This window comes from Lissotriton vulgaris, chromosome 1_1 (genome assembly GCF_964263255.1).
Source record: "Lissotriton vulgaris chromosome 1_1, aLisVul1.2, whole genome shotgun sequence".
NCBI classification, from domain to species: Eukaryota; Metazoa; Chordata; class Amphibia; order Caudata; family Salamandridae; genus Lissotriton; species Lissotriton vulgaris.
In genome coordinates, this window is record NC_141685.1 from 1,709,394,669 (window position 1) to 1,709,417,317 (window position 22,649).

Genomic DNA, 22,649 nt, shown 5'->3' on the forward strand with positions numbered 1-22,649 from the left:
ACTGGGACAGGAACAGACTAATTTGCATGTAGCCAGGTTCTGAGCTGGGATGGTGCAGTGAGCTAAAAAACGGTGATGGATCAAGCCCTGATCTCTTGACTGGGTAAGAGTATTCTGCATCATTCAGAAACTCTGTCCATCACCACCCCCTTTTCCAAAATCGATTTTGCCCACACTATGTGTGGGAGGGTATACTCAGACGTGAGTCCCTTGCTCATTGCACCATCAGGATTCAAGCAAGCCGGGCCGACGACGGCTGAAATGCCAGAAACCGGTCCCCGGAAGCTTGTCTCCTTCCCAGTATAAGAATTGGCTTGGTAGTTTGGTTTGCCCTGTTCCCATCATGCACTGGGACAGGAACAGACTAATTTGCATGTAGCCAGGTTCTGAGCTGGGATGGTGCAGTGAGCTAAAAAACTGTGATGGATCAAGCCCTGATCTCTTGACTGGGTAAGAGTATTCTGCATCATTCAGAAACTCTGTCCATCACCACCCCCTTTTCCAAAATCGATTTTGCCCACACTATGTGTGGGAGGGTATACTCAGACGTGAGTCCCTTGCTCATTGCACCATCAGGATTCAAGCAAGCCGGGCCGACGACGGCTGAAATGCCAGAAACCGGTCCCCGGAAGCTTGTCTCCTTCCCAGTATAAGAATTGGCTTGGTAGTTTGGTTTGCCCTGTTCCCATCATGCACTGGGACAGGAACAGACTAATTTGCATGTAGCCAGGTTCTGAGCTGGGATGGTGCAGTGAGCTAAAAAACGGTGATGGATCAAGCCCTGATCTCTTGACTGGGTAAGAGTATTCTGCATCATTCAGAAACTCTGTCCATCACCACCCCCTTTTCCAAAATCGATTTTGCCCACACTATGTGTGGGAGGGTATACTCAGACGTGAGTCCCTTGCTCATTGCACCATCAGGATTCAAGCAAGCCGGGCCGACGACGGCTGAAATGCCAGAAACCGGTCCCCGGAAGCTTGTCTCCTTCCCAGTATAAGAATTGGCTTGGTAGTTTGGTTTGCCCTGTTCCCATCATGCACTGGGACAGGAACAGACTAATTTGCATGTAGCCAGGTTCTGAGCTGGGATGGTGCAGTGAGCTAAAAAACGGTGATGGATCAAGCCCTGATCTCTTCACTGGGTAAGAGTATTCTGCATCATTCAGAAACTCTGTCCATCACCACCCCCTTTTCCAAAATCGATTTTGCCCACACTATGTGTGGGAGGGTATACTCAGACGTGAGTCCCTTGCTCATTGCACCATCAGGATTCAAGCAAGCCGGGCCGACGACGGCTGAAATGCCAGAAACCGGTCCCCGGAAGCTTGTCTCCTTCCCAGTATAAGAATTGGCTTGGTAGTTTGGTTTGCCCTGTTCCCATCATGCACTGGGACAGGAACAGACTAATTTGCATGTAGCCAGGTTCTGAGCTGGGATGGTGCAGTGAGCTAAAAAACGGTGATGGATCAAGCCCTGATCTCTTGACTGGGTAAGAGTATTCTGCATCATTCAGAAACTCTGTCCATCACCACCCCCTTTTCCAAAATCGATTTTGCCCACACTATGTGTGGGAGGGTATACTCAGACGTGAGTCCCTTGCTCATTGCACCATCAGGATTCAAGCAAGCCGGGCCGACGACGGATGAAATGCCAGAAACCGGTCCCCGGAAGATTGGCTCCTTCCCAGTATAAGAATTGGCTTGGTAGTTTGGTTTGCCCTGTTCCCATCATGCACTGGGACAGGAACAGACTAATTTGCATGTAGCCAGGTTCTGAGCTGGGACGGTGCAGTGAGCTAAAAAACGGTGATGGATCAAGCCCTGATCTCTTGACTGGGTAAGAGTATTCTGCATCATTCAGAAACTCTGTCCATCACCACCCCCTTTTCCAAAATCGATTTTGCCCACACTATGTGTGGGTTGGTATACTCAGACGTGAGTCCCTTGCTCATTGCACCATCAGGATTCAAGCAAGCCGGGCCGACGACGGCTGAAATGCCAGAAACCGGTCCCCGGAAGCTTGTCTCCTTCCCAGTATAAGAATTGGCTTGGTAGTTTGGTTTGCCCTGTTCCCATCATGCACTGGGACAGGAACAGACTAATTTGCATGTAGCCAGGTTCTGAGCTGGGATGGTGCAGTGAGCCAAAAAACGGTGATGGATCAAGCCCTGATCTCTTGACTGGGTAAGAGTATTTTGCATCATTCAGAAACTCTGTCCATCACCACCCCCTTTTCCAAAATCGATTTTGCCCACACTATGTGTGGGAGGGTATACTCAGACTTGAGTCCCTTGCTCATTGCACCATCAGGATTCAAGCAAGCCGGGCCGACGACGGCTGAAATGCCAGAAACCGGTCCCCGGAAGCTTGTCTCCTTCCCAGTATAAGAATTGGCTTGGTAGTTTGGTTTACCCTGTTCCCATCATGCACTGGGACAGGAACAGACTAATTTGCATGTAGCCAGGTTCTGAGCTGGGATGGTGCAGTGAGCTAAAAAACGGTGATGGATCAAGCCCTGATCTCTTGACTGGGTAAGAGTATTCTGCATCATTCAGAAACTCTGTCCATCACCACCCCCTTTTCCAAAATCGATTTTGCCCACACTATGTGTGGGAGGGTATACTCAGACGTGAGTCCCTTGCTCATTGCACCATCAGGATTCAAGCAAGCCGGGCCGACGACGGCTGAAATGCCAGAAACCGGTCCCCGGAAGCTTGTCTCCTTCCCAGTATAAGAATTGGCTTGGTAGTTTGGTTTGCCCTGTTCCCATCATGCACTGGGACAGGAACAGACTAATTTGCATGTAGCCAGGTTCTGAGCTGGGATGGTGCAGTGAGCTAAAAAACGGTGATGGATCAAGCCCTGATCTCTTGACTGGGTAAGAGTATTCTGCATCATTCAGAAACTCTGTCCATCACCACCCCCTTTTCCAAAATCGATTTTGCCCACACTATGTGTGGGAGGGTATACTCAGACGTGAGTCCCTTGCTCATTGCACCATCAGGATTCAAGCAAGCCGGGCCGACGACGGCTGAAATGCCAGAAACCGGTCCCCGGAAGCTTGTCTCCTTCCCAGTATAAGAATTGGCTTGGTAGTTTGGTTTGCCCTGTTCCCATCATGCACTGGGACAGGAACAGACTAATTTGCATGTAGCCAGGTTCTGAGCTGGGATGGTGCAGTGAGCTAAAAAACGGTGATGGATCAAGCCCTGATCTCTTGACTGGGTAAGAGTATTCTGCATCATTCAGAAACTCTGTCCATCACCACCCCCTTTTCCAAAATCGATTTTGCCCACACTATGTGTGGGAGGGTATACTCAGACGTGAGTCCCTTGCTCATTGCACCATCAGGATTCAAGCAAGCCGGGCCGACGACGGCTGAAATGCCAGAAACCGGTCCCCGGAAGCTTGTCTCCTTCCCAGTATAAGAATTGGCTTGGTAGTTTGGTTTGCCCTGTTCCCATCATGCACTGGGACAGGAACAGACTAATTTGCATGTAGCCAGGTTCTGAGCTGGGATGGTGCAGTGAGCTAAAAATCTGTGATGGATCAAGCCCTGATCTCTTGACTGGGTAAGAGTATTCTGCATCATTCAGAAACTCTGTCCATCACCACCCCCTTTTCCAAAATCGATTTTGCCCACACTACGTGTGGGAGGGTATACTCAGACGTGAGTCCCTTGCTCATTGCACCATCAGGATTCAAGCAAGCCGGGCCGACGACGGCTGAAATGCCAGAAACCGGTCCCCGGAAGCTTGTCTCCTTCCCAGTATAAGAATTGGCTTGGTAGTTTGGTTTGCCCTGTTCCCATCATGCACTGGGACAGGAACAGACTAATTTGCATGTAGCCAGGTTCTGAGCTGGGATGGTGCAGTGAGCTAAAAAACGGTGATGGATCAAGCCCTGATCTCTTGGCTGGGTAAGAGTATTCTGCATCATTCAGAAACTCTGTCCATCACCACCCCCTTTTCCAAAATCGATTTTGCCCACACTATGTGTGGGAGGGTATACTCAGACGTGAGTCCCTTGCTCATTGCACCATCAGGATTCAAGCAAGCCGGGCCGACGACGGCTGAAATGCCAGAAACCGGTCCCCGGAAGCTTGTCTCCTTCCCAGTATAAGAATTGGCTTGGTAGTTTGGTTTGCCCTGTTCCCATCATGCACTGGGACAGGAACAGACTAATTTGCATGTAGCCAGGTTCTGAGCTGGGATGGTGCAGTGAGCTAAAAAACGGTGATGGATCAAGCCCTGATCTCTTCACTGGGTAAGAGTATTCTGCATCATTCAGAAACTCTGTCCATCACCACCCCCTTTTCCAAAATCGATTTTGCCCACACTATGTGTGGGAGGGTATACTCAGACGTGAGTCCCTTGCTCATTGCACCATCAGGATTCAAGCAAGCCGGGCCGACGACGGCTGAAATGCCAGAAACCGGTCCCCGGAAGCTTGTCTCCTTCCCAGTATAAGAATTGGCTTGGTAGTTTGGTTTGCCCTGTTCCCATCATGCACTGGGACAGAAACAGACTAATTTGCATGTAGCCAGGTTCTGAGCTGGGATGGTGCAGTGAGCTAAAAAACGGTGATGGATCAAGCCCTGATCTCTTGACTGGGTAAGAGTATTCTGCATCATTCAGAAACTCTGTCCATCACCACCCCCTTTTCCAAAATCGATTTTGCCCACACTATGTGTGGGAGGGTATACTCAGACGTGAGTCCCTTGCTCATTGCACCATCAGGATTCAAGCAAGCCGGGCCGACGACGGATGAAATGCCAGAAACCGGTCCCCGGAAGCTTGTCTCCTTCCCAGTATAAGAATTGGCTTGGTAGTTTGGTTTGCCCTGTTCCCATCATGCACTGGGACAGGAACAGACTAATTTGCATGTAGCCAGGTTCTGAGCTGGGATGGTGCAGTGAGCTAAAAAACGGTGATGGATCAAGCCCTGATCTCTTGACTGGGTAAGAGTATTCTGCATCATTCAGAAACTCTGTCCATCACCACCCCCTTTTCCAAAATCGATTTTGCCCACACTATGTGTGGGTTGGTATACTCAGACGTGAGTCCCTTGCTCATTGCACCATCAGGATTCAAGCAAGCCGGGCCGACGACGGCTGAAATGCCAGAAACCGGTCCCCGGAAGCTTGTCTCCTTCCCAGTATAAGAATTGGCTTGGTAGTTTGGTTTGCCCTGTTCCCATCATGCACTGGGACAGGAACAGACTAATTTGCATGTAGCCAGGTTCTGAGCTGGGATGGTGCAGTGAGCCAAAAAACGGTGATGGATCAAGCCCTGATCTCTTGACTGGGTAAGAGTATTTTGCATCATTCAGAAACTCTGTCCATCACCACCCCCTTTTCCAAAATCGATTTTGCCCACACTATGTGTGGGAGGGTATACTCAGACTTGAGTCCCTTGCTCATTGCACCATCAGGATTCAAGCAAGCCGGGCCGACGACGGCTGAAATGCCAGAAACCGGTCCCCGGAAGCTTGTCTCCTTCCCAGTATAAGAATTGGCTTGGTAGTTTGGTTTACCCTGTTCCCATCATGCACTGGGACAGGAACAGACTAATTTGCATGTAGCCAGGTTCTGAGCTGGGATGGTGCAGTGAGCTAAAAAACGGTGATGGATCAAGCCCTGATCTCTTGACTGGGTAAGAGTATTCTGCATCATTCAGAAACTCTGTCCATCACCACCCCCTTTTCCAAAATCGATTTTGCCCACACTATGTGTGGGAGGGTATACTCAGACGTGAGTCCCTTGCTCATTGCACCATCAGGATTCAAGCAAGCCGGGCCGACGACGGCTGAAATGCCAGAAACCGGTCCCCGGAAGCTTGTCTCCTTCCCAGTATAAGAATTGGCTTGGTAGTTTGGTTTGCCCTGTTCCCATCATGCACTGGGACAGGAACAGACTAATTTGCATGTAGCCAGGTTCTGAGCTGGGATGGTGCAGTGAGCTAAAAAACGGTGATGGATCAAGCCCTGATCTCTTGACTGGGTAAGAGTATTCTGCATCATTCAGAAACTCTGTCCATCACTACCCCCTTTTCCAAAATCGATTTTGCCCACACTATGTGTGGGAGGGTATACTCAGACGTGAGTCCCTTGCTCATTGCACCATCAGGATTCAAGCAAGCCGGGCCGACGACGGCTGAAATGCCAGAAACCGGTCCCCGGAAGCTTGTCTCCTTCCCAGTATGAGAATTGGCTTGGTAGTTTGGTTTGCCCTGTTCCCATCATGCACTGGGACAGGAACAGACTAATTTGCATGTAGCCAGGTTCTGAGCTGGGATGGTGCAGTGAGCCAAAAAACGGTGATGGATCAAGCCCTGATCTCTTGACTGGGTAAGAGTATTTTGCATCATTCAGAAACTCTGTCCATCACCACCCCCTTTTCCAAAATCGATTTTGCCCACACTATGTGTGGGAGGGTATACTCAGACTTGAGTCCCTTGCTCATTGCACCATCAGGATTCAAGCAAGCCGGGCCGACGACGGCTGAAATGCCAGAAACCGGTCCCCGGAAGCTTGTCTCCTTCCCAGTATAAGAATTGGCTTGGTAGTTTGGTTTACCCTGTTCCCATCATGCACTGGGACAGGAACAGACTAATTTGCATGTAGCCAGGTTCTGAGCTGGGATGGTGCAGTGAGCTAAAAAACGGTGATGGATCAAGCCCTGATCTCTTGACTGGGTAAGAGTATTCTGCATCATTCAGAAACTCTGTCCATCACCACCCCCTTTTCCAAAATCGATTTTGCCCACACTATGTGTGGGAGGGTATACTCAGACGTGAGTCCCTTGATCATTGCACCATCAGGATTCAAGCAAGCCGGGCCGACGACGGCTGAAATGCCAGAAACCGGTCCCCGGAAGCTTGTCTCCTTCCCAGTATAAGAATTGGCTTGGTAGTTTGGTTTGCCCTGTTCCCATCATGCACTGGGACAGGAACAGACTAATTTGCATGTAGCCAGGTTCTGAGCTGGGATGGTGCAGTGAGCTAAAAAACGGTGATGGATCAAGCCCTGATCTCTTGACTGGGTAAGAGTATTCTGCATCATTCAGAAACTCTGTCCATCACCACCCCCTTTTCCAAAATCGATTTTGCCCACACTATGTGTGGGAGGGTATACTCAGACGTGAGTCCCTTGCTCATTGCACCATCAGGATTCAAGCAAGCCGGGCCGACGACGGCTGAAATGCCAGAAACCGGTCCCCGGAAGCTTGTCTCCTTCCCAGTATAAGAATTGGCTTGGTAGTTTGGTTTGCCCTGTTCCCATCATGCACTGGGACAGGAACAGACTAATTTGCATGTAGCCAGGTTCTGAGCTGGGATGGTGCAGTGAGCTAAAAAACGGTGATGGATCAAGCCCTGATCTCTTGACTGGGTAAGAGTATTCTGCATCATTCAGAAACTCTGTCCATCACCACCCCCTTTTCCAAAATCGATTTTGCCCACACTATGTGTGGGAGGGTGTACTCAGACGTGAGTCCCTTGCTCATTGCACCATCAGGATTCAAGCAAGCCGGGCCGACGACGGCTGAAATGCCAGAAACCGGTCCCCGGAAGCTTGTCTCCTTCCCAGTATAAGAATTGGCTTGGTAGTTTGGTTTGCCCTGTTCCCATCATGCACTGGGACAGGAACAGACTAATTTGCATGTAGCCAGGTTCTGAGCTGGGATGGTGCAGTGAGCTAAAAAACGGTGATGGATCAAGCCCTGATCTCTTGACTGGGTAAGAGTATTCTGCATCATTCAGAAACTCTGTCCATCACCACCCCCTTTTCCAAAATCGATTTTGCCCACACTATGTGTGGGAGGGTATACTCAGACGTGAGTCCCTTGCTCATTGCACCATCAGGATTCAAGCAAGCCGGGCCGACGACGACTGAAATGCCAGAAACCGGTCCCCGGAAGCTTGTCTCCTTCCCAGTATAAGAATTGGCTTGGTAGTTTGGTTTGCCCTGTTCCCATCATGCACTGGGACAGGAACAGACTAATTTGCATGTAGCCAGGTTCTGAGCTGGGATGGTGCAGTGAGCTAAAAAACTGTGATGGATCAAGCCCTGATCTCTTGACTGGGTAAGAGTATTCTGCATCATTCAGAAACTCTGTCCATCACCACCCCCTTTTCCAAAATCGATTTTGCCCACACTATGTGTGGGCAGGGTATACTCAGACGTGAGTCCCTTGCTCATTGCACCATCAGGATTCAAGCAAGCCGGGCCGACGACGGCTGAAATGCCAGAAACCGGTCCCCGGAAGCTTGTCTCCTTCCCAGTATAAGAATTGGCTTGGTAGTTTGGTTTGCCCTGTTCCCATGATGCACTGGGACAGGAACAGACTAATTTGCATGTAGCCAGGTTCTGAGCTGGGATGGTGCAGTGAGCTAAAAAACGGTGATGGATCAAGCCCTGATCTCTTGACTGGGTAAGAGTATTCTGCATCATTCAGAAACTCTGTCCATCACCACCCCCTTTTCCAAAATCGATTTTGCCCACACTATGTGTGGGAGGGTATACTCAGACGTGAGTCCCTTGCTCATTGCACCATCAGGATTCAAGCAAGCCGGGCCGACGACGGCTGAAATGCCAGAAACCGGTCCCCGGAAGCTTGTCTCCTTCCCAGTATAAGAATTGGCTTGGTAGTTTGGTTTGCCCTGTTCCCATCATGCACTGGGACAGGAACAGACTAATTTGCATGTAGCCAGGTTCTGAGCTGGGATGGTGCAGTGAGCTAAAAAACGGTGATGGATCAAGCCCTGATCTCTTGACTGGGTAAGAGTATTCTGCATCATTCAGAAACTCTGTCCATCACCACCCCCTTTTCCAAAATCGATTTTGCCCACACTATGTGTGGGAGGGTATACTCAGACGTGAGTCCCTTGCTCATTGCACCATCAGGATTCAAGCAAGCCGGGCCGACGACGGCTGAAATGCCAGAAACCGGTCCCCGGAAGCTTGTCTCCTTCCCAGTATAAGAATTGGCTTGGTAGTTTGGTTTGCCCTGTTCCCATCATGCACTGGGACAGGAACAGACTAATTTGCATGTAGCCAGGTTCTGAGCTGGGATGGTGCAGTGAGCTAAAAAACGGTGATGGATCAAGCCCTGATCTCTTGACTGGGTAAGAGTATTCTGCATCATTCAGAAACTCTGTCCATCACCACCCCCTTTTCCAAAATCGATTTTGCCCACACTATGTGTGGGAGGGTGTACTCAGACGTGAGTCCCTTGCTCATTGCACCATCAGGATTCAAGCAAGCCGGGCCGACGACGGCTGAAATGCCAGAAACCGGTCCCCGGAAGCTTGTCTCCTTCCCAGTATAAGAATTGGCTTGGTAGTTTGGTTTGCCCTGTTCCCATCATGCACTGGGACAGGAACAGACTAATTTGCATGTAGCCAGGTTCTGAGCTGGGATGGTGCAGTGAGCTAAAAAACGGTGATGGATCAAGCCCTGATCTCTTGACTGGGTAAGAGTATTCTGCATCATTCAGAAACTCTGTCCATCACCACCCCCTTTTCCAAAATCGATTTTGCCCACACTATGTGTGGGAGGGTATACTCAGACGTGAGTCCCTTGCTCATTGCACCATCAGGATTCAAGCAAGCCGGGCCGACGACGACTGAAATGCCAGAAACCGGTCCCCGGAAGCTTGTCTCCTTCCCAGTATAAGAATTGGCTTGGTAGTTTGGTTTGCCCTGTTCCCATCATGCACTGGGACAGGAACAGACTAATTTGCATGTAGCCAGGTTCTGAGCTGGGATGGTGCAGTGAGCTAAAAAACTGTGATGGATCAAGCCCTGATCTCTTGACTGGGTAAGAGTATTCTGCATCATTCAGAAACTCTGTCCATCACCACCCCCTTTTCCAAAATCGATTTTGCCCACACTATGTGTGGGAGGGTATACTCAGACGTGAGTCCCTTGCTCATTGCACCATCAGGATTCAAGCAAGCCGGGCCGACGACGGCTGAAATGCCAGAAACCGGTCCCCGGAAGCTTGTCTCCTTCCCAGTATAAGAATTGGCTTGGTAGTTTGGTTTGCCCTGTTCCCATCATGCACTGGGACAGGAACAGACTAATTTGCATGTAGCCAGGTTCTGAGCTGGGATGGTGCAGTGAGCTAAAAAACGGTGATGGATCAAGCCCTGATCTCTTGACTGGGTAAGAGTATTCTGCATCATTCAGAAACTCTGTCCATCACCACCCCCTTTTCCAAAATCGATTTTGCCCACACTATGTGTGGGAGGGTATACTCAGACGTGAGTCCCTTGCTCATTGCACCATCAGGATTCAAGCAAGCCGGGCCGACGACGGCTGAAATGCCAGAAACCGGTCCCCGGAAGCTTGTCTCCTTCCCAGTATAAGAATTGGCTTGGTAGTTTGGTTTGCCCTGTTCCCATCATGCACTGGGACAGGAACAGACTAATTTGCATGTAGCCAGGTTCTGAGCTGGGATGGTGCAGTGAGCTAAAAAACGGTGATGGATCAAGCCCTGATCTCTTGACTGGGTAAGAGTATTCTGCATCATTCAGAAACTCTGTCCATCACCACCCCCTTTTCCAAAATCGCCTCACTGAAATGGTACACAAGACACTCAAAGTCAGGTCTGTGGTCTCTCAACTACAGAATTGGGGTACCTCTGCTTCAGGAGCAGAAATCTGCATGAAGTTCACGTTACACCCTTGACTTCTTTCTGGTGCATCTTAAAGTAAAGGGTACTTATTTCTGTCAGCAGACCTCAGTTTGATATGGCATACTAGCAGGCACAGCTTGTGCAGGTAAGAATGGTGGCAGGGGTATGGTGGGTGAGAGTCGACAGATGACAACGACTGAAACTTAAATCTAAAAAAACTAAAATCTGCGCTCGCTGTATTCCCCGGCGATGCGGCGAGTGCAAAGTAAGTGGTTTTCTTTTTTTTAAATTTAAGTTTCCCTCATTGTCGCCTTTCGACTCTCCCCATCCGAGCCCCTGTCTCAGCGCTCTTACCTGCACGGGCCATGCCTGCATTATAGTGGTGCTGGAACCTTCTCAAAATATGTTATTGCTCTCTCTGCCATGCACCCTAAAACCCCTCCCCCATCAGTTTAAGGTGAGTGAGTGAGTGAGTGAGTGAGTGAGTGAGTGAGTGAGTGAGTGAGTGAGTGAGTGAGTGAATACAGATTTATAGCACGGTATTAGACCGAACTGAATCAAGATGAGGATGGTATTTTCCTCCATGCTGACTTTCTCCAGGAAATAGTCTGCCATTTGTTTTATTACAATAGTGATCAGGATTTCACAACACTGCATGTCACTGTAAGGGACAAACTAAGCTATGGCCTACAAAAAAATCTTCCTTGCAGAAAATGTACAGAATGCTGTGAACTATATCCAGGGCCACTGGGAGTAGATCGTTTTGTGGCCACAACATTTTCCGTATAACACTAGGGTTAACTCACTTTCCACACAATAAACTTTATGATGCATGCTTTACATATTTCAGCCATAAAAAGTGCATTTGTAGTTCAGACAGAACACAAATTACAACAAAAAAAGTGACTCTGCAGTGAAAGAAAGGGTCACTCTTTAACTGTTTGAAGGTATTAAAGGGGCACCAATTATGTGATACTAACAGTTTTGTTAAATTTCTTAAGTAGCCAATTAACACTACTGTAGGATTTGATGTGTTATACCAAATACTTTCTTTTTTCTCAATGTGTTATTTAGACACCCCTGCTACTTCATTCAGTTCTCCTTTGCCCCATAATTCCATTTGCCATGACTATATCCAACCAGCACTGGTGGTAAGTACATAATTATACACAGAATACAAAGAAAGTGAGACAGTCTTTGAGCAAGTAAAGACTAAGGCCCACATGCATCATTGTGACATTTTGCACTTCCTAATTTGCGAAAAATAAGGAATCGCAAATTAGGAAGTGCAAAATGCTATGCATCATTTTTTTCGGTATTTCCTTGTGATTCGGTAAAAATCGCAATTTTTACCGAATCCCAAAGAAATACCGAATTCTTAAGTTAATTTTCGCAATTCCCATTGATTCCTATGGGCCATAAGGCCCATAGGAGTCAATGCAAATTGCGAGTGGCACTTAGAAAATTTCATGGGTGCAGGGGGGGGTCCAAAGGACCCCCCCCTGCACCCCTGAAATGTATTTTTCGCATCATGTTGCACACACACATGTCCTAAGGACATGTGTGTCCGTAACATGAATGCTTTTAAAATGCGTTAAAAGTGTTAATTACACTTTTTGCAAATTTACCGAGTAGTTCAACTACTCGGTAAATTTGTCCCTCTAATTGCGAATTCGCAATTTCAAAATTAATCATGCATTGCTTTTAGGAAATCGCAAATTTGCGATTTCCTAAAAGCAATCGCATTTTTGGAAATCGCAAAAATGTTGCGATTTCAAAAAATGCTTCATGCATTCCAAAAAGCATTTTTGGAATCGCAAACGGCCGATTATACCCCCACATGCATCAATCTAGGATTTTGCATTTCTTAAATAGCGAAAATTAAGGAATCGCTATTTAGGAAATGCAAAATGCTATGCATCATTTTTTTCGGTATTTCTTTGTGATTCGGTAAAAATCGCATTTTTTACCGAATCCCAAAGAAATACCGAATTCTTAAGTTAATTTTCGCAATTTCCATTGATTCCTATGGGCCAAAAGGCCCATAGGAGTCAATGCAAATTGCGAGTGGCACTTAGAAAATTTCATGGGTGCAGGGGGGGGGTCCAAAGGACCCCCCCCTGCACCCCTGAAATGTATTTTTCGCATCATGTTGCACACACACATGTCCTAAGGACATGTGTGTCCGTAACATGAATGTTGAAAAAAAAACATTTAAAGCATTTAAAACACTTTTTCCAAATTTACCGAGTGGTTCAACCACTCGGTAAATTTGGAACCCTAAGTGCGAATTTTCACTTGTCAAAGTGATGATGCATTGCTTTTAAGAAGTCGCACATCTGCGACTTCTTAAAAGCACCCGCAATTTTAGAACTCGCAACAATGTTGCGAATTCTAAAATTGCTTCATGCATCCCAAAAAGCACTTTTGCATTCGCAAACGGCCGATTTTAAGGAATCGCACCGTTTGCGAATGAAAAAGTGCTTGATGCATGTGGGGGTTAAGGAATCGCACCGTTTGCGACTCCAAAAATGAATGATGCATGTGGGCCTAAGGCCCGCATCATGAGTGTCCTGAGGAGGAAGTGATACATTTATCAACGTTGAAAAGCGGATTCCTCGGGAATTCCAATTTTACATGTGTGATAATCAACTTCAATTACAAGTTTTGCCCATTGTGGTGCTTTATGCACCAAAATCTGAAGGTACTGGTATGTATAGGATATTTTCTCTTGGGTAAAATTCAGCAGGTTTCACTGGGACACATTTTTGGGACATGAGGTTATTACCATGAAACTTGTCATTCGGATCCCTGTGCAAAGTAGGCGCTCGTGCAAGTATCGAAAATAAGGGGATACTCACAAGTGAAGCATTCGTAGTGCTAGAGAATAAAAGTACGATTAAGAAATCATCATGGAGATCGATTTTACAGTTTTACCCTGTGCACAAGTGGCCGCTTTGTAGTATTTCACAATCTGTACTGCGTGCAAAGGAGCTGGAACAATCCCTTTGTGTGCGCATGTGCAGCCAGTGCGGGCAGAAGGCTTCTGGTGCATTAGACATGATAACAAACACACGTACACTCCATATTATGGCGCAGGTGCATTTGATAATGCAGAGGGGCCTTTTGGGCGGAAGCTTGACTGAGGGACACCCTGCACAGATTCATTGCGCACTAGTTGATGTGCCAGTTTTGTAGAACTCGGTGGCATTCAACAGCTTCTTCTTGTCTTGGCTAAGGAGTTTTATCTCTCTTCTCTTGTTTGTTTCTCTTGAACAGATGCTACAGACTGCTCTATCGTTTTTCCTATGGGTGCCACCTCACAGACCCCGGTGTTTCCGGTGCAGTGGCTGGCTCATTAGTTCACCTGGGTGTGGCCTTGGACAGGGGGCGAGGGGTCGCCTGTAACACTGTGCCTCTCCCGAAGGCAGGGGAACAATGCACGTTTTCTCTGGATGTCACCTGCAGGTAGCTTCAGACATTTGCATTTCTGCTTTTTGTGGCATCGCTGGTGAGAGCTGGAGCGGCACTGAGAAGAGACGAGACGACATGAAAGGTGGGATTGTCCAATTGTCATCTGCTCCCCAGCCACCTGGCCGCTGTGATCCTGATGAGTGGAGACAGATAATGGGTCACCTCACGGCACGCTGCCCCGCTACTTTCTGGGGGTCAAGGCCTGAGAGGCGAAAAGAGACTGAACCATGACCTTCCATGCTGCCATTCACTGGGAATTACTCGGCATGCCCGGGGTTAAAACTTTCTAAAGGCGAGAAGACTTGAAGCCCCAGCTTTGGTTTCTAATTTGTAAGCGAGTCACAGGAACCCTAAGGTGGGGAGTATCTCTTTGAGAAAGAATTAATACAATCCAAGGTATCCCATTTTAGTATTGCGAACATTTTTTTTTTTATTGAAGTGGGACGAAAAAATGGTAGGTAAAGCGAGAATATAATATAAATGGATGACAAATGTTGACGCGCCTGAAGTGTGACTTACACAGTAGTACAGCAAGCTTGCTATTGCTAAAGCCTGGCCTGCTTTTAATAGTTGTTTCCGGGGTTTATACTTTGTGCATTAATAATAATGCTTAAAATGCCCTTTTATGATAGTTTTTCTATATATGGGTTGAATTGCCATGATTACTGTTGAAATTCATTTTTTAAACATAGAGGTACATTTATTAATGTGTTACAGTTATGCCACATTTTCCTGCAAAACGCCATTTTAGACAAGATGTAAGCCATCAGTGTCGCTCACACCTGCTACTCCACCCCTGCAGGCATTTTCTTCCAAGGGCTCCGCAGAGCACAGTCAGGCTAGTGGTTAATTTTCACTGCTATGATTACATTGCTTTTGATGACATAGGGTTATCCAAAGCAATGTAAGAAATAAAAGAAATAAAACGAATTACATTGCGTGTGCTGCAACGCAAAATTGGCGATGCCGCGAGCACTGTAATTCATTAAATTAATGTATTTATTTACTCAACTCCGTTAAGCGGCATTCTGGAGTTTACTACCCACCACCCTGCCCCTCCCCCGCCCCGCCTCACCGCCCCACAGCACTCCCTGGAGGAGTCGCCATTGGTTAACAATAGGGAAACCTGGAATGTATCCTTGGGTGACAGGTGCAGTTTAAGAAGGAGGCGACTTTAATACATTGAGCAAACCCAGGTCATTTGCTTTCAGCAGCAAATGACCTGGAGATGCACATTGTAAGTAGCGGTGCGAAACAGAAAAAATTAAGTAAACAAATAAATGCTGAGAGTAGAATGAAGACCAGAAAAGATATTAACTGATGTTAGGAATGAATGTAATTTGCTTTTGGTACAGAAAACATATGACAAGAGCTCCCCTTTTCATAGAGCGCATGAACAGCGAAGCCCATTGTACTCTGTACACTGTGAATACATGGATTAATGTGTCTGGAATAATAATACAGATCCTTATACCCTGATTACAAGTACGCCAGATGGGTAGAAGCTATTTATAGCATCAGAGAAAATGTGTCCCCCTGAGGTTTACAATTTATTGGATGCAATAAATTGCACCTACTCAAAGTTCTTGGAATATCGTGGATTTTGCTCATAGTAAGTACAATACACGTTTTCCCTGTTAAATTCTGGCTGGTTTGACCTGCCAAAATGTATTAATGAGTGCAGGCTTCGTCGCAAACAGTAATTGCTGGGTGCAGTATACGCTGCACAACTTGGAATTCTGACTTTGCACAAAAAGGAGTGTGGGCAGGGGTCAGAAGACTCCGCCCACTTATAATCAGGGCTTAGGGGGTCATTACGATGGCGGGAAGTCCGCCACGGCTGGGCCGGCGGTGATAACCGCCGGCCCGGCGGTGGCGACTTCCGGCCATCACCCTGAATATTACCACCACCAAATTAGGATGGCGGTGGGAATGGGAAAGGTACCCCGGCGGACGGAAAGACCATCCGCTAAAGTCCTGCAAGGCGGGCCTTTTCCGCCTGCCTTGCAGGACCAGGTACCATGGGGTAATGGAGGCGGTGCCGTGCAGGCACGGCCTTGGGCATTATGATGCCTGTCTTTTGCAGTGGAGTTCCCACTGCAAAAAGACAGGTGGAGAATGCCTTCGGGGGCCCGTTGCAGGCCCCCGGGGGGGTGGGTTTGCGGTGCTGCACGTGGGGGTACCTATGGTACCCCCTTGCATGTGCATGTACAAGGTGGCAGGCACCGCACAGTGCCTGCCACGTTGTACATACACATGCAAAACTTGCATTTTTACATTGTGGCGGGTGCTGACACCTGCCGCAATGAAAACATACAGGATGTGCCCGCCAGTGTGGCGGGCGCATCCTAATTAGTTTTGTGGGACCACCGCCCCTATGGCGGGCGGTCCCTTTTGCAGGAGCAATGGCGGGCGGACAAAGTCCGCCGGCCATCGTAATCGGCCCCTTAGACTCTATGGGGGTCATTACGATGGCGGGAAGTCCGCCACCGCCGGGCTGGCGGTGAGGACCACCGGCCCGGCGGTGGTGGACTTCCTGCCATCACCCTGAATATTCCCACCGCCAAATTAGGATGGCGGTGGGAATGGGAAACGTACCGCGGTGGGTCCCGCAAGGCGAGCCTTTTCTGCGCGCCTTGCGGGACCAGGTACAATGGGGTAATGGAGGCGATGCCGTGCAGGCACCGCCGTGGATATTAGGATGCCTGTCTTTTGTGGTGAAGTTTCTGCCACAAAAAGAGGAGTGGAGAATGTCTTTGGCCCCCGGGGGGGTGGGGTGCAGCACCTGGGGGTACCTATGGTACCCCCTTGCATGTGCATGTATAAGGTGGCAGGCACCGCACAGTGCCTGCCACGTTGTACATGCACATGCAAAACCTGTATTTTTACATTGTGGCGGGCGCTGCCACCCGCGGCAATGTAAAAATACAGGATGCGCCCACCCGCCATCATAATCGGCCCCTTAGGAGTGATGCTGCAGGCCCTATAAAACGATGATCACCTGTATTTTTAGAAAAACAAAAATCAAAAGACAAGCCAATCCAAAATAAATGATTAGATGAGTAAAGTCGGATCAAGCCCATAATGATGCTGGGGAGGGATACTAATGCGTTCAAGCCCCATCCAACTGGAAGAGCAGCGACACAACAATGAACGCTATGGAAGCGCAGCTCTGAAAGCGGATACGTGAGTGATCTAAAGGTCTGAGCAATGGATTTTGTGGTAGAGGGCATCAGATACAGACCAAACTGTTGACATAGTGATGAGGGGTGATTGATATTGCTGTACTTCTAAAGAAGATGCATAATGACCCCAAGGAATGCCATTAGTCCGCAGTCACACTGTACACGCATATGGCAGCACTTAGGCGAGCTGGAGCAAATTCTGGATGTCACGGGCCGCATTTCTCCTTAAACCCAGCAACGTTCACAGGAAGCTCAGTGAAAAGTATAGAAATTGGTTCTTGTTTTGTCATATTTTTCTGAAGCCCAGAATCAATTTTTTAGATGCCTCATGGAGGAGACAAATTTAGTGACTTGTTGGCTTCCCTCGCATTTGTGGAACTTAAAACTTCAATAAGATATTATCAGTGGCATACTGGCTTTCCTAGGAATATAATTCACTGGAAATAAAGCGTTTAAAATAATATATTGTCATGTGCATGGTCATCTAATTGATATGTAATTTGTAAGGTAAACTTCTTTCAGCAGCCCAGTCCAGCTAACTCGGTAATGAAAATTCCCTGACGTCTGTTTAATGATGATTGATTCAAACAATTTTTATTTGCCAAATTTGGTTTGGGCATTGTTTCTGACACCAGCTACTAAAGAGAGCTTGGGACAGTACATTATCTTACACATCCGGGACACACCAGGATCAGTTGGTAACTTGTTGCTAATCATTGGTGAACCAATCAACCAATCCAAATTTATGATGTAGCTAATTGGCCCTGAATTCAGAGAAAGTATATTTACTGACTGGGAATTTCCAATTTAGAATAATAAGCTCCATAAATGGTCTGTTGCAAATTTCCATATTAAGTGTAATGCATAATTACACTGGTCACAACGTACCTCTTCTACCACTGAAGCACACTTGGGGGGAAAATCGAAATCCTGGTTCATTAGGGAATGTTCAGTAGTCAGGACCAGTACAGAAAACCTTGCTTTCCTTAGTCCTCTGTTCATCACTCACCTGGGCCTACACCACCCATCACATGGGTGACTTATGCATTCACAGAATATGCATCAATGGTACCATTGAGGTGGGGATGTGCTCTTGTTTGCACTTTAGCTGAAGTGATTTGTACATTGCTTCCCATTAAGGAAATTATGCACATGATTAGGGATCAGTGCATAGTTGCCCACATCTCCAACAACAAGGCTAATATTGCTTGCTCCATTTAGGAATTGGTGGGTGGATATTTGAAGGAATCTGTATAAGAGCTCGGTGTGATCACGGTAAGTTCATTGTAAGTGGGTGCTGTGTGTATTAATCGAAGACCTACATTCTACATGGATGTGCTATGTGTTGTGGAATCATCAGGTCAGTAGTACGCCACTACCATGAAATACACAAAAGCACACTGTCTGACACCACAATACAAACTCTGCCAGGGAAAGATCACCATGCCATGTCTGTTCTTCATTCTTGTTGACTACGTTAGCAGCCTAGAAAATAAACTCTTATTGATGTTGCTTTTACTTTCCAAAAGAGTGTGGGTAATATTCTGATGCTGGTTTGGGGGCAGTGAAAGGCATTCACTGTGACAAGAATAAATGAATCCTTTATGCCCTGATATCAGTGGTAGTTGGAAATATAAACTCCACAGCAAATTATACATAGTGTCTAATATCCTAGAGGGGTTGTCTTCTTTTGCCTAATTGGAAATTACTTTTAATACACTTATTGTTGATCACCAGAAATAACAAAGTGATGAAAGCAATGCTTCAAATAATCTCAGCCACTGCCGATTACTCCACTCTCTTCCCAGTCCATTCTTTTTACAGTATTGTTCCTATTCCAGCAGGACCAAGGATGCTCTCGGTTGGCAATGCAAAACTGCAAAAGCTGGAATGCAAAACTGAACGATCGTTAGGGGACATAATGGATTCAAGCATTCCTGCAGTTCCTTCCATCACTTTGTTGTTTTATGCAATGCTAGTTGATCAGTTTAATTATCAAAAGGCAAGACATCTTTGGCAGAGTATGCCCAGGGAACACTGATATTGAGAAGGTGCTAAAAAATCAGACATTATTAGCCCCCAGGGAAGCTCATTGAGACAGTCTGTGCTACTGCACATTTGATACTTAATGGTAGGTTTATGCTAATTGTGATGTTCTCATAGGTGGCGAAGAATACATTTCAAGGCTGCTTGCTGCACCTTGGTGGTCAGGGCACACCCAGGATGGTGCATAATCTCGAACTATGGGGCATATTATCAAGACAGGTGAGAAAATTATCGCCGTTTTAGCAGCAGAAAAATGCCGCTAAAATGGCGATAATGGGCTTGATAATATGCTCTATGAAATTCCAATTGAAGCCCATGCTAGATGTCCTTCACATTTAACCTGTGCTTCAATTGGAATACCATAGAGCATATTATTAAGTCCATTATCGCCGTTTTAGCTGCAGTTTTCTGCCGCTAAAACGGCGATAATTTTATCACCTGTCTTGATAATATGCCCCTATATGTGAGTGGCATAAAAGTTGTGGCTATATTTTAAAAACCGTCATATGCCAGTTACTATTGTATGCATTAGTATTATTACAACACAAACCTAGCTATAAAGCAACGCAGAGCTATAATTATATTAGGACTTGAGAGAAGATCATCATGTACATCAAGTGAGGAGTACACAGATACATTTTGGATACATTACATTTCACATTTTCAGGCCTATGGAGACTAAGTGAGTTGCACAGAACCATGGTCCAAAGGCAATAGCTTTAGCGGAACCACAGCAAAACTACAGAAAAGACTCCAACGCATCTAGAACGCCTCCGCACGACTCATCCTGGACATCCCCCGACACAGCCACATCTCCGGACACCTGAGAGACCTGCACTGGCTCCCCGTCAGCAAGAGAATCACGTTCCGACTCCTCACCCACGCACACAAGGCCCTCCACGACCTGGGCCCCAGGTACCTCAACAACCCCCTGACCTTCGACACTCCCAGCCGTCAGCTACGATCGACCAGCCACGCCGTCGCCGCCGTTCCACACATCTGCCATGTATTATTCCATTACATACATGAAATAAAAGTGAGAATTCTGCAAATTAACATTTCTTTCTGACCTGATCCTTTTATAGAAAAGCAATACAACACCTGGCTCGGACCAGGTTTCTGGAATGAAGGGATGTAAACGTTCAAAGAAACCTTAGGATTATTGTGTTTTGCTAAGTATGTCTCTCACCAATATGTGTCATCTCAGGTTTTGAGTAAAGCCTGAACTAAGTATGCTATTCAGGTATCCATCATAGATGTTGGGGTTTGATGTACCACACCTCAAAAAGGTATTCAATTTTACATAACACATTCGACACATTGCTTTGCTTATACTACTAATTTTAGGATATTTTTATGTTATACATTGCATTGATTTGTACAGATGGGCATCTCATTTGAGATAACATTCCATACCAATGTAAATAAGTCAATATAAACATTGGGCAATGTTTATATTTATTCTAAAATGCCTTTTTATTAAAAAGTGATTTCTCTGATCGTACTGTGTTTTCTCCCCTATAGAGTACTTTAGGAATGGACCTTGATGGATCATTTTAGATTCTGAGTAACAATTCCCCATCCTTTTCCAGGTTCCTAACAGGTAAATTGCAGTTAGTTGCTTTCCTCTGACAAATGACCAGAAGCAAAGCCCCCTACAAAGGTTGTGTGTGAGTGTTGAGAGTATTGACTGTAAGTCAGAATATAAGTGCCAGTTTTACTAATTGAAGAGCACAGCTAGTTTGGGGGTCGGAGTATTTATTGTGGTTGGCGGACTGTGGCAATAACACACGAATCACACAGGTTCATTAAGTTATAGCCTCGTGGCTGATGGTGAAGGCTCACATGCCATCTCGTGTCTGGTGCTGGGACTGTGAACTGAATATGTTGTGTTGTATATGTGCCAACGCATTCGGACAGACACTAAGACCATCCCACTCACTGGTGCAAAGGGAACATGCTTGGCTTTGGGATGTGATTTCGTTAATTTTGTGCAGCCAGCAAAAATAATCGATTACTTGACCTCAGTGGGACACTATAGATATATAATAGAACAAGCATTGAAAATGCAATAGGTCTCGCCTTTGATTAAGTCAAAACCATTTGCTTTGAAAATGGTATTGTATAGCAAAACAAATGGCTTTAACTTAATAAAAGGCGAGACCTATTGCATTTTCAATGCTTGTTCTCTCCTGCTCCGAGTCAAAGTCTGATGATCAAAAATAAATCAGGGGTCAAACCACCAAGTAAGCATTGACCGCGGTGGTCTCCATGTTAGGCTACTTACTGGTCACACATGATGTGATTTCAGACTCAGGGAAGAGATGTGTAAATATGGCCTCACATGAAGCGATTTAGGGCTGAGGGTTTTCAGCAAACTTGTCGCTTATGAGGGTGATTTTATGATGGGGGTCTGTAAACTGGTCTCTTGGATTTTGGGCTGCGGGTTTCTGTAAACGGGTAAATGATTATTTAAGACTCGTGCTTCTCTGAGCTCGTAACTGGTATGATTGTGTTTGGGGTTTCTGTGAGTTGAGCTCATGTGAAGTGATTTGGAAGTTGGGGGCTTCTGTCAGGCTAGTCGCGGGTGTGATTGCAGACAGGGGTTTCTGGAAGCTGGTCACGGTTGATGTGATCCCACACGTGACTGACTCAATCTCTGCAGAAACACTGGGCAGAGCTTTGTTTTCCTCTGGAGGCACAGAGCGGCTCATTTCCGGTCTGCTCTCCAACTCCCGCCCCCTCTCCATTTCCGGTCTCAGAGCTGCTGCTATTTTGGGGGTGCGATGCATTTAGGAGCACAGATTCGGGACAGTGAATGGGTAACATCGCAGGGGGTGCAGGGGGCGGCAGTGGGGCCGCAGTAACACTGTAAAGATGGAGTGTGCAAAAGAGTCCCAGGCCTCGGCAAGTCCATTAACCAGTCAGTACACAAGGCAGCGAGTTAAGAGATTCCTTCTTAAAGGATATGGAGGAGAGGACACAGCAGCCCCAGAGAAACTGAAGAGTGGATAAGAACTCGGAAAACTGGGCCAAGACAAGAGTCACAGTGAGCGTCTAATACCGAACGCAGAGACACTGAGAACCCCTAATGCAGGGCAAAGAGGCACCCCAGTACACGTACGTAGGGCGGTGTGTGTGTGTGACACGCTTACCATTACTCTCCACACACAAGGTTCAGTTGAGAGGAATCATTTGTGGTCTCATCTTCCCTTAAATACAAGCAAAATACCACCCACATACCTCAATGAGATCACCCACCTTGAAAGCCTTCCTCACCCTCCAAACAAGTTTCAGAGTTGGCC